We start from the raw sequence: 12,469 nt of genomic DNA on the forward strand, positions 1-12,469 counted from the left end.
ATTCTCAAAGACCTCGTACCCACTTAACCATGAGAAAGATTTTTGTTGGTGGCATTAAAGAAGCACTGAAGAACATCATCTAAGAGATTATTCTGAACAATACTGGAACACTGAAGTGATGAAATCGTGACTGACCAAGGTGGTGCCAAAAAGGGAGGCTTTGCTTTTGTAACATTTGATGACCATGACTCTGGAGACAAGGCTGTTATTCAAAAATACCTTACTGAATGGCCAGAACTGTGAAGTAAGGAAAGCCCTATCTAAGCAAGAGATGGCTAATACTTCATCCAGCCAAAGAGGTTGAAATGGCTCTGGAAACTGTGGAAATGGTTTTGGTGGGAATGACATCTTTGATCATGGAGGAAACTTCAGGGGCAAAGTGGCTTTGGTGGCAATCGAGGTGGTGGTGGATATGGTAGCAGTGGGGATGTTATAAGGGATCTGGTAATGACAGAAGCAACTATGGAGGTGGTGGAAGCTATCACAATTCTGGCAATTACAATCAATCTTCAAATTTTGGACCCATGAAAGGAGGTAATCTTGGAGGCAGAAGCTCTAGCCCCTACGGTGGTGAGGCTAATACTTTGCCAAACCACAAAACCAAGGTGGCTATGGTGGTTTCAGCAGCAGCTATGACAGTGGCAGGAGGTTTTAATTACTAATAGGAAACAAAGTTTAGCAGAAGAGAGCCAGAGAAGTGACAAGGAAGCTACAGGTTACATCAGATTTGTGAACTCAGTCAAGCAAAGTGGTGGCAGGCGCACCTGCTACAAAGAAGACATGTTTTAGTAGACAATACTCATGTGTATGGGCAAAAAACGTGATTAATTGTATAACAGGTTATTTTAGTTTCTGTTCTGTGAAAAGTGTAAAGCATTCCAACAAAGGGTGTTAATGTAATTTTTTTGGCACCCCTGCAGTTGATTGCTAAATGTAACAGTCTGATCACAATGCTGAATAAACATCTTTAAAAAAAAAACTGGTGGAAAAAATTAATTAATTTAAAAAATTAAAAATAAAAAAACTGGGGGGCACCTGGATGGCTCAGTTGGTTGGGTATTTGACTCTTGGTTTCAAGCTCAGGTATGATCTTGGGGTTGTGGAATCACAGACTCATGTAAGGCTCCTTGCCCAGTGGGGAGTCTGCTTGGGATTCTCTCTCTCTCTTTCTCCCCTCCTCCCTCTGCCCCTCCATCTCTGTTGCTCTCACACGCTCTCCCTCTAAAATAAAGAAATCTTTAAAAAAAAATAAATAAATAAATAAATAAAATAATAAATAAATAAATAAATAAATAAATAAATAACAATTCTGTGGCATGAATTACAATCACTGTAAGCTAGTGAGTCTAGCTAACTGCCCAACATTCTCCTCAAAAACTTTTGCTGTTCTCCATGCATCTTGTTGCTAACAATATATTTAATAATCATCTACTTTTGTATATAAAGTACTTTTATATAGATTATAATAGCAATCAACTTCATTATTTCTTTGTATAGAATCTTTTAAGTTCATCACTGACTATAGTCATGGTGTAATACAATAAAGCATTTACTTTAGCAGTTCGATGTTAATAGCTTTCTAAATGCCTTTGTCCTATAGTTAAGAAAGTAAGTCTCTAAAAAGGTCACCATATATTTTACCAGATTTTAGGGCGGAGTTTATATGCCACTAATGTAGTGGTATTTGGAAATTTTGGAAAGCTCAACATCACTCTGTAAATGTCAAAAGTCTAAAGTTCACTAAAAGCTCACATGGGGGTGCCTGGGTGACTCAGTTGGTTGTCTGACTCTTGGTTTGGGCTCAGGTTGTTGATCTAATGGCTTGTGGCATTGAGCCATAAAGCTGTTGAGCACTTGCTCTCTAACAAATAAATGAAACTTAAAAAAAAATTTTTTTAAATTAAAGGTCACATGCATACTGTGCATGCGACAGTGATATATCTAAATATCACAGCAAGTAAGTAGCAAAACTATGTTTAGACAAAATTTGGTACTGTTCAAAAATTCAGCATTTCAACAGCTTGGAAATTTTCCTAGGGCTCAAATTTACTTTGAAATTGCCAGCCTAAAAAGAGCAGCCCTATAATATCCTCCCAAATGGTCTCAGCAACCTCTCTTAAACTACTCTCAGGTAATCCTGTACTTTCCTAATTCCTAACACTGCAGCAGAAGTAATCTCTCTCTCTTTGAAGGTTTTATTTACTTATTCATGAGAGACAGAGAGAGAGACAGGCAGAGACACAGGCAGAAGGAGAAGCAGGCTCCATGCAGGGAGCCCGAAGTGGGACTCAATCCCGGGACTCCAGGATCATGCCCCGCCGAAGGCAGGTGCCAAATTGCTGAGCCACCCAGGGATTCCCCCAGAAGTAATCTCTTTAAAATTCAAATCTGATCATAATACTCCATTTTCTCCCTGTTTTTTGTTTGTTTGTTTTTTTTTTGGAAAATTTCAAACACAAAAATGCTGAAAGAATAGTGAATATCCCACACTCAGTTTCCCATACATCCCTATATCTACCACCTAGATTCTATCATTAACATTTTACTATATTTGCTTTATCAGATACATACCTATCCATTTATCCTTAATCACTTAGCCATAACATATTATGATTTGCTAATAGTTTACCCAGAATTATTTGTGGACTATGTTCATAAGGCACACTCCTGTAATTTTCTTTTAAATCTATAATGTTTATATTAGGTTTTAATTATTGGGGTTATGCTGACCTAGTGAAATGAGTTTGGAAGTGGTTCCCCTTTGTCTATTTTCTGAAAGCCTATATAAGTTTGGTGTTATTTCTTCTTAAATACTTGATAGAATTCTTCAATGAGGGGGATCTCTGGGTGGCACAGCAGTTTGGCGCCTGGGTCTCCAGGATCGCGTCCCACATCGGGCTCCCGGTGCATGGAGCCTGCTTCTTCCTCTGCCTGTGTCTCTGCCTTTCTCTCTCTCTCTCTCTCTCTCTCTCTCTCTCTCTCTCTCATAAATAAATAAATAAATAAATAAATAAATAAATTAATTAATTAATTAATTAAAAAAAAAAGAATTCTTCAATGAAACCATTATGGCCCTAAGTTTTCTTTGTAAGTTTTTATCATTATTCCACTTCTTACTATATGCTTATTCAGACCTAGTTTCAACTTGTGACAGCTTTAGTATATCATTATTTTCAAGAAACTGTCCAGTTATGTTGTTAAATTGTTTGGCATAAGATCTTATTGTTTCAAAGAATCTGTAGTGGTAAATCCCTTTCATTTCTGATACTAGTAATTTGTATTGTTTTTTATCAGTGTACCAATGGGTTTAACAACATTATTGATCCTTTCAAAGAACCAACTTCTGACTTTATAATTTTGTGTATTGTCTTTTTCTATTTCACTAATTGCTTCTGGTGTCTTCTTTCTTTCCTTCTATATACTTTGGGAATACCTTGCTCTGTAGTAGCTTCATAAATTAGGCCACTGTTTTTAGACCTTTTTTCTCTAAAATAGCCGTTTAAAGTTACAACCTTCCCTCTACACACTCCATTAACTGTATCCTACAAATTTTCAAAGCACTTTTTAATATACTATTTACCCTAGAATAGTTTTTAAACTTATAGAGAAATTGCAAAAATAGTAAAGTACCATATACCCCACTCCCAGTTTCCTGTATTATTTAAATCTTGCATTAGTATGACAGGTTGTCATAACTGACAAATCCATATTGATACATTATTATTAATTTAAGTGCATATTTTATTTTCTCATTTTTTACCTAGTATACTTTTTCTCTTCCAGGATCTCAACCAGGATAGCACATTACATTTGGTTGTAATGTCTCCTCAAGCTCCTCTTGGCTATGACCATTATCCCACAATTTTTGATGCTCTTTCATTATCTAGTTCAAATTACTTTGTCTCTTGTGATTTCTTCATTCACACTTAGGTTTAGACATGTCATTGAATCTCCAAATATATGGGTTATTCGAGATATCCTGATTTCTACTTTAATCCTATCAAGGTCAAAGAACATATTCTGTATTATTTCAATCCTTTCAAATTTATTGAGACTTGATTTACAACCCAGCATCTGGTTTATAAGTATATTTGGGAAAAGAAGTATATTCTGTAATAGTTGGGTGGAGATCTCTACTGACTTTTTGCTTGTTTAGTTATCTATCAGTTGTTGAGTGTTAAAATCTCTATGATTTTTTTAAATTTTATCCATTTTTTAAATGTGTTTTGAGCCTCTGTATTAGGTACATATATGATTATGTCATGAACTGACCTTTTTGTCATTATGAAATGACCCCCTTAACTCTGGCAACACACTTTATCTTGAACTCTACTTTATCTGATATAAATATAGCCACACCAGCCTTTTTATGCTTACTAACTGAAAGGCATACCTTTTTCCATGCATTTACTTTTAGCCAATTTGTCTGTAATTATTGAATCAGAGCATCTATTCTATTGAACTAAATGAAATTATTGATATGGTTGGATTAGGTCTACTATTATTTCTGTTCGGCTGTACCTCTATCTTCTTTTGGATTATTCACTTTAATTTTTCTACTAGCTTTTTAACAACACTTCTTCGTATTTTTTCCATAGTGAGTGCTCTAGCAATTACAAAATACATCCCACAGTGAGTGCTCTAGGAATTACAAAATATCCTTCTCATTTTACACCTAACTCAATCCTAGTAATTTGCCACTTCACATAATATATACAAACTTTGCTACCACATAGGCCCATTTAACCCCATCTCCCATCCCATGCTTTGTCATATGTTTTATATCTACATTATGTGATGATCTCCACAAGATGCTTTTTTAAATTATCATTTGAACAGTTACATGTTGTTTTAAGAAATTAAAAGATTTGTATTTATCCACATATTTACCATTCCTAATGTTTTTGATTTCCTTACGCAGAAGATTCAAGTTTCTACTTCCATTTACCTTCAGACCGAAGAACTTGAGCATTTCTTATAGTGCAAACCTACTAGTTATGAATTCTCTTGGCTTTCTTTTATCTGACAGTATTTTTATTTCACTTTCATTCTTGAAGGCTATACTACTGAATCTGAAATTTTGGTGGATCTGTCAATTTATGCCTTTCACTAAATTGGGAGCTTTTCAGCCATTGTATTTTCAAGTACTTTTTCTTTCCCATTCTATTACCTCTCCTCCTGGGGCTTTAATTACCTATGTTAGAATTTTTTAAATTGCCCCCAGGTCCTTGAGAATATGCTCCTTTTCCCCTTTTACTATTCTTCTGTTCTAAATACTGAGTAATTTTTACTGATATTTAATTTCATGGATTCTTTTGTCAGTTATCTCTATTCTGCTTTTAGCCCATCCAGTTTATTTCCAGTATCATATTTTTCAACTTTAGAATATCCATTTGGTTATTTAATACCCATTGTTTGTGAGCATATTTTCCTATGCATTGCTTTCCTTTTCTTTACTAATACAGTTACAAAAGTTCCAAATCCTTTCCTACTAATTTCAACATTTGAGTATTTTAAGGTTAGTCTCTGAGATTCGTCTTTTAACTTTCCCTGATATTTTATATATAAATAATTTTGGAATATATGCTGCATGTTGTAAATGTTATGTTGTGGAAGCTCTGGATTCTCTTACATTCCTCTGAAGAGTGTTTTTACTTTTATTTTTGTTTTAGTAGGTATCTAAATTGGTTGACTCAGACTGCAAACTCTGTCTCTTAGGTAGATGCAATTTCAATTTAATTCTTTTATTCTTAGCTGAGCTTCTTGGAGTCTGCTCCACACACACATAGTTCAACAGTCTGCCAAGATTTGGGTAGAGTTCTTTCACAGAGTTTTATGTTTCTCTATGTTCCAGGATTGTCCTCTCACTTCCCAACAGCTGTGTTTGGTTTGAGGCTTATCTTTTGGTTCTTCAGGCCAGAAACACTGGAAGTTTATTGTCATAATTTTAACCATGCTACCTGGCACAGACTGGAGCCATGAAAATGGGAAATCATGCCCATGTAGTTCTGTTCCGCAAGTGCTGATTCCCTTCCAGAATCTTGCTTGCTCTGGGTAACTCCCCAGTGAATTTAGTTGTATTATGTACTTCTGATCTAATAGTTGTTATCTGCAAGAGGGTCTACCAGTAGGAGCTTACTAAGCCATGACCAGAACTGGACTCCCATGCTTGCACTTTTGAGAGCCTTCAGCCTGACTAAATGGCTCCAGGCAATGTCCAAGCACGTGGGGCTGATCAAAAAAGACTTACTGTCAGCCCTATGATGGAGTAGGAGGCCTTACTTTTAGTGACAAAGTTGGCTGAGGTCTAGGTGACTCTTGAAAGAGGCAGCTGTCTTTCATGAAATGGCTCAGCATTCTAGTTTACTTCAATTCCACCTTCACCTAAACATACACTTCTATGATTCCGTCAACCATACATTGAAAAAACCAAGCCCATACACTCCTATGTTTTATGCCTCAGTCCCTGACTTTTAAAAGCCCTTCAATGTATCCCATTACTTAAAATAAAAACCAAAATATTTAACAAAGCCCACTTGAAAGGACCCTTGCTACTAAGTACTAGGTTTGAGCTACTTTTCCTCTGGATCTCTATACACCAGACAAAAATAGTATTCCCAGTTCTTTCCATCTACCATGTTCCTTCTCCCCCCTTTCATATGTTGGTCCCTCTTCCTAGAATGCTTTTAATTCCTTTCCATCTTGTTAACTACTCATCCTTCAAATAAATCTCAGTCCAAATGTCAGCTGCCTGAGGAAGTGTTCCTTGATCTCTCAGATTAGGCCATATTCCCTCAAATACACTTCTCTCCTAAAATCATATACTTTCTTCATAACACTTATCACAACTCTGACTATTTCTAATGCTGGAACAGAATAGCAATTCTCAACCATATCAGACCCAGACTCTTTTTTTCTAAAACATTACAGGAATTTTCATTCATACATAAATATGAGGGATTCTTATAACACTCCTCAGTGTGCTCATCAACCAGCTTCCCCAACTGTCATCACACAATTATTCTTTCAAGATATGTATACCTTTATTATAAATATTTTGTAATATCTCCTATCTTTAATGAAATGAAATTCAGACCTAATGTAACTTACACAAGTAAAATTTAAAGTATCAATATGATGTTTAACTAAAACAGAAAAGTAATTTATCAGAAAATAGTATATATTTCAAAATATAAATGTTTGGGCATGACTAAATAATGTAAGACTATGAATGTGACAACTGCAAATATAGACTGATATAGGCACGTTATATTTTGATAAAAATACCAGGAATAGCACTGCTGTCGGTGGTATGATTTTCCAAAATAGGGGCCAACTTTTATAAACTTTCCGAAATAAAGAAAGCACAATCTCTTTATGTACACAGTAACTGTGCTTGATGCAAAAACAAAAACAAAAAATCAGAATTAACAGGTAAAACAAATTGGTTCTAGGCAATAAGATCATAAACAGATTTTTCACCTACATGAACATCTCCTGGGACATTTGAAAGTGACGCAAAATGTGTAACAATTTTTTACCATTTGGGTAGGGATGTCCTTTACGTTGCAGGATGTCTAACAACCCTGATTTCTATCCACTAAAGTCAGTGTCATCCTCTCAATGATTTTTGAAATCAAAGAACATCCCACAAATTTCCACACCTCCCTAGGCGATAATCTCAAACTCATTAAAAACCACTGCATTAAAGGAAGACAGCAAGATCTCTAAGCCAGACTGCTTGTGTTTGAAACGTGGCTCTATCACTTACTAGTTGTGTGCAATCTTGACCAAGTAATTTAATATTTCTGTGCATCCATAAAAGTATTATTAGTATCAATATCATAGGGAATAAAAAAGGAATGAGGAATAAATAAAAAATCCACATAAAGCATTTGGCACAAAGCAGGTAGTGAATCTTTGCTATAGTCATCAGTATAATTATTTGCTTAATGACTACTTCTCCCATTAGGAGGTAAGCTCCTTGACAGCTAGCAGGAACACCTGTCTTGTTCATCATTTTATTCCTATGAGTTGCCACATCATCTAATATAGAATAGGTACTCAATACTGTTGAATGAATGAATACAAGTTAGCAAAGACATTTGGAATATAAACAATAAAAGCTGGAGTATAACCTTTAACAATATTATTTTAGGTTATGCTACTAAGATACTTCTATATAAGAATGTCAAAATTTATACTAATGGCATACACATAAACATGCAGGGTATCTCTAGTGGGATACCCAAGAAACTGGTAACAGTTACTGCCTGTGGGGAAAAAACTGAAGGTGTGCAGGTTTTCACTACAGCTCTTTTTGTACTTTTCAAAAAATTAAAACAATAATACACATATACTATTTTTTTTATTTTTTAACTCATATTTTTATAAACCTTGAAGACTTTAGGCAGAACAACCAATGCTTCCATGTATAGAACTTTTTTGGAACTCCAGAAATCATCAAGAATTTTGACATGCATGCAGTATTTTGAAGTTTCAAAATGGTTCATTATAGACTAAAACATTACAGAGATCTATCCCCATTTAATGACACTCCAAAATGTTTAATATCATTAGATACTGATCACTTGTCCAAAAAGATATAAGGGACAAGTAGCATAACTATTGGGAGTAATAACAATTTTACATTTATATACCAGTTCATAGTTTATAAAATATGGTGGCAAAGCATGAACTTGGAAGTAGATAAAAATACTTAAGTCTATTACCTTGAGTATATTTTAATCTCTGAATTTTAAATTCCTCTTCTATAAAATGAGATACTACACCTAGTTATCAGGGATTGTTTTAAAAAGCAACAGCATGGGGCACCTGAGTGGCTCAGCTGGTTAAGCACTGGACTCTTGATTCTGGCTCAGGTCATGAATTCAGGATTCTGAGATGGAGCCCTGCATAGGGGGCTCTGAGCAAGGAGCCTGCTTAGGATCCTCTCTGCCTCTGCCTCCCCCACCCCAATCCCATGCTCTAATTTAAGGGGGGGGGGGAAGGCAGCAACATGGAGTGCCTGGGTGGCTCAGTTGGTTAAGTGTCCAGATTCTTGATTTCCCTTTGGTCATGATTGCATTGCTGTGGGATGGAGCCTCATAGGGCGGCTGGTGATTTGTCTCCCTCTTCCTCAGCCCCTCCCCCGCTCAAGCTCACTCACTCAATGTCTAAACAAAATTAAAAAAAAAAAAAGGAGCAGCAATATTTTCCAGTAAGCTTTGTCTTTTTAAAGGTAATTATTTATATTTTGAATTGGTAACACTAGTTTTAAATTTTAAAAACACAAAATGGCTTACATCTGGTTTTAAGGGAATACAATTTTACAATGAAAAACTCAGATTTACGATTGAACCCACTAACTAATCACAGCATCATTAATAGGGGAAAAACAAGAATACATAGCTTAAGCTATTATCATCCCCAAAGTGTTTAACCTGAATCCAATGAAGCGTTTACCTGTACTTTCCAGTTTAGCAGTAACTACCTAAGGAATATCACTAGAAATCAATCAGATAAATTCAGACAATTGACCAGGTCTTTTCAACAAGTCAGGATGAAAAAAAGAGAAAGGGAGAAAAAAAGGTGACTTCTAGATTTTATTTATTTGTTTATTTAAATATTTTTATTTATTTATTCATGAGAGACAGAGAGAGGCAGAGACACAGGCAAAGGGAGAAGCAGGCTCTGTGAAGGGAGCCTAACGTGGGACTCAATCCCGGGTCTTCAGGATCAGGCCCAGGGCTGAAGGCAGCACTAAGCTGCTGAGCCATCCGGGCTGCTGTAACTTTTAGATTTTAAAAGATTTTGAGACATAATAGCCAAATACAATGCATAGACTTTAATTGTAAATAAGATCCAAAACAGAAGGGGAGGTGGGGAAGGACAATTTGGGGAAATTTAAAATTTTTTTTGGTAATCTCTACACCCAACATAGGGCTCAAACTCACAACCCCTGAGATCAAGAGTCACATGCTCCTCTGACTGAGCCAGCCAGGCGCCCCCAATATGGAGAAATTTTAAGAAACACGGGGTATTATATAATATGGAAGAATTAGTTGTTTAGTGTGATTATGTTAACAGGTTAAACAGGAAATTGTTCTTTTTATTAGAGCCGTATATTAAAGTTATTTAGAGATGTCAGGAATAAAAGCAAATACAGCAATGTAACAACAGATTTTAAAATGATCAATTTACATGGATTCAATATAATATTTCCTCCCTTTTTCTGGATGCTTAAAAGTTTCATAAAAAAATTCTTAAAAACGTATACAGAAAATTATTCACTTCCCATTCTTGTTTCCCAGCCACGTGCACCTCCAGTCACTGTTACCAGTTTCTTACATATTCTTTCAGAGATATTCTATACATATATACGCAAATACATAAAAAAAAAAAAAGATCGCAAAACAAAACCTCTTTTGCACTTTTTTTTTCACTTAATATATGTTGGTTATTACTCAGTATTAGCACACAGAGGGAGCTGGCTCATTCTAACAAATGCATACTTTATTTAACCAGTCCTCTACTGGTGAACTCCTAGGAACTCTCATTTCTTGGTAGTCTCTTTCAGATTAGATTCTAAGAGGAAAAAACCCAACTGACTCTAAGGTTTCAATTAGAGAGTTAGCATGCTGAGTGTGCAACTGGAATATTCATATTCAAATTCTCTGCCTCTGTGTTCTTATACACTGGATACACAAATTAATCTTAAACTTCCCACTAAGATATTCCAATCACAAAATACACAATATGTGTATTTCTCACAGAGCCATTCCTGGTGCCAGAACCAAGCCAGCTAGCACCTACCACTATTCCTCGTACAAGAGCCTCTTCTATAGTAGATGACATGTGCTGTGCTCTAACCTAGATAAATAATTACCATTTGCAGTTTTTCCTTTTTAAGTATCTTCCTTTCAATCAAAGCAATTCCTTCTGAACTAACTCTATCAGATTCCTTCACACCTTCTTACCACCTTCCAAGTCATGTTGAAGTTTTCTTCAAAAACTAGCTAGTACCTTTAAAGGCACCTACCATTTTCTAGACAGAAAAGTTAATTCTAGAAACTAAAACTGTTAGGTAGTTGCTTCTCAAAAATGCTTAGAATATTTAACTTGGTGTGTCTGGAAAAAGATGAGCCTTGGCAGATATGAATTTCACCACTTACTCTAGCTAGGTTAGCTTGAGCAAATTGACATCAAACTTTTAGTGACCTGATCTGAAATATGCTTCAAACAAAACAAAACAACACTTTCCATTATGGTATCTCATCAATTTTTGTGACAGACCTCAGTGTATTTGGCACATATGCAGCAGATGCCAAGTAAGTCCTAACTGAATCAAAATATTATCCTCCATTGTTTCATTCACAACTAAACTGGAGAACAGGGATTTAAACAAGTTTAGGATTTCCCCTGGGGTTTAGAATAGCAAGGGCTCTTAGTGTGCAAAAGTTATTTCGGCTTGAGTAAATTCGATATAAACCATTCTGGTGGATAAAGCACCTATTTGCTAGGTAAGAGAACCTCCCTTAGGTAGAACGGCAGTCGCAAGTTCCTAAAAGCCATGGAAGTCTCAAACTTCCCAATAAAATGGTTTACTCTGAGTCTCAAGGATGATTAAACTGAGCAGACTCAAGGGGGAGTGGGGTGCAAAGCATTTCCTCCCCGTAATTACGCACCGAGATTCGGACTAAACATTAAGCTGACACATAGTAGGCGCTCCATAATTAGTAGCTATTATTAAGACGCATCCCACCCGGAGAGAAGACGGAAGGAGGCAAAAGAACGGAGGCTCTCAGTCACTAGAGGTCGAAAGGTGTCCCTGGCCTGTGACCCGCAGGCCTCTAAGCACCTAGACCTACGAGATTCCTGCAGAACCGGGGGCCGAAAGAGGTCGGCGGCCTCCCCTAAAGGTCAAGGTTCTTGCAAGCGCGTTTCCTGCTGGGACTAGAAGCAGAGCCGGAACGCCCCCGCGAGAATCTGTACCCCGAAGCCAGAAGCACCGTCTGCCTGTAAAACGCGCGGGCTCAGGGAGAGGGGAGGACCGGGGTGCCGCGGCGCCGCAGCCTGCAGGAGCACAAGCCCGGCCGCGCGTCCTGCAGCCCGAAACCTTAGGGGCAGACCACCAGGACCCCGCCGTTCCCATACGCCCCAACGCAGCCCGGCGCCTCGATACTCACACTCACAGCCGACCCCTCTTACTCCATCGGGCCGCCAAGGTCCCAGCGAGGGAAGGCCCCTAGGCCCCTCTCAGTTATGGGTCCGGCGGCCCACTCCGGGCCCCCTCCCCCCGCGGGCACCGCCGCCGCCGCCGCCGCCGCCGCCACCGCCTCCAGCGCGCAGGCGCACACCGCCGCCGTCACGCTCCTTTTTTTTTTTTCCTCTTTGCAGTCCGCCTTTCTCAATAATCTAGCTTTATTTGAACACACAAGAGTGAACAACGGACACAGGGTAAAGAGAC

At 37.4% G+C, this 12,469-nt stretch overlaps 1 protein-coding gene across 2 annotated transcripts in view; it reads right to left on the minus strand.

Moving 5' to 3' along the window:
- The window catches only part of ZNF106 (zinc finger protein 106), a 67,880-nt gene extending 55,560 nt beyond the window's left edge, over positions 1 to 12,320 (minus strand). For both annotated transcript variants that reach the window (XM_055316716.1, XM_055316715.1), the window contains exon 1: positions 12,189 to 12,320. The gene's annotated coding sequence lies outside the window, so the exon portion shown is untranslated. The remainder of the gene's footprint in view (positions 1 to 12,188) is intronic.
- Between the last annotated feature and the right edge of the window lie 149 nt (positions 12,321 to 12,469).

Source organism: Nyctereutes procyonoides, unplaced genomic scaffold (assembly GCF_905146905.1).
Source record: "Nyctereutes procyonoides isolate TBG_1078 unplaced genomic scaffold, NYPRO_anot_genome, whole genome shotgun sequence".
Taxonomy (NCBI): Eukaryota; Metazoa; Chordata; class Mammalia; order Carnivora; family Canidae; genus Nyctereutes; species Nyctereutes procyonoides.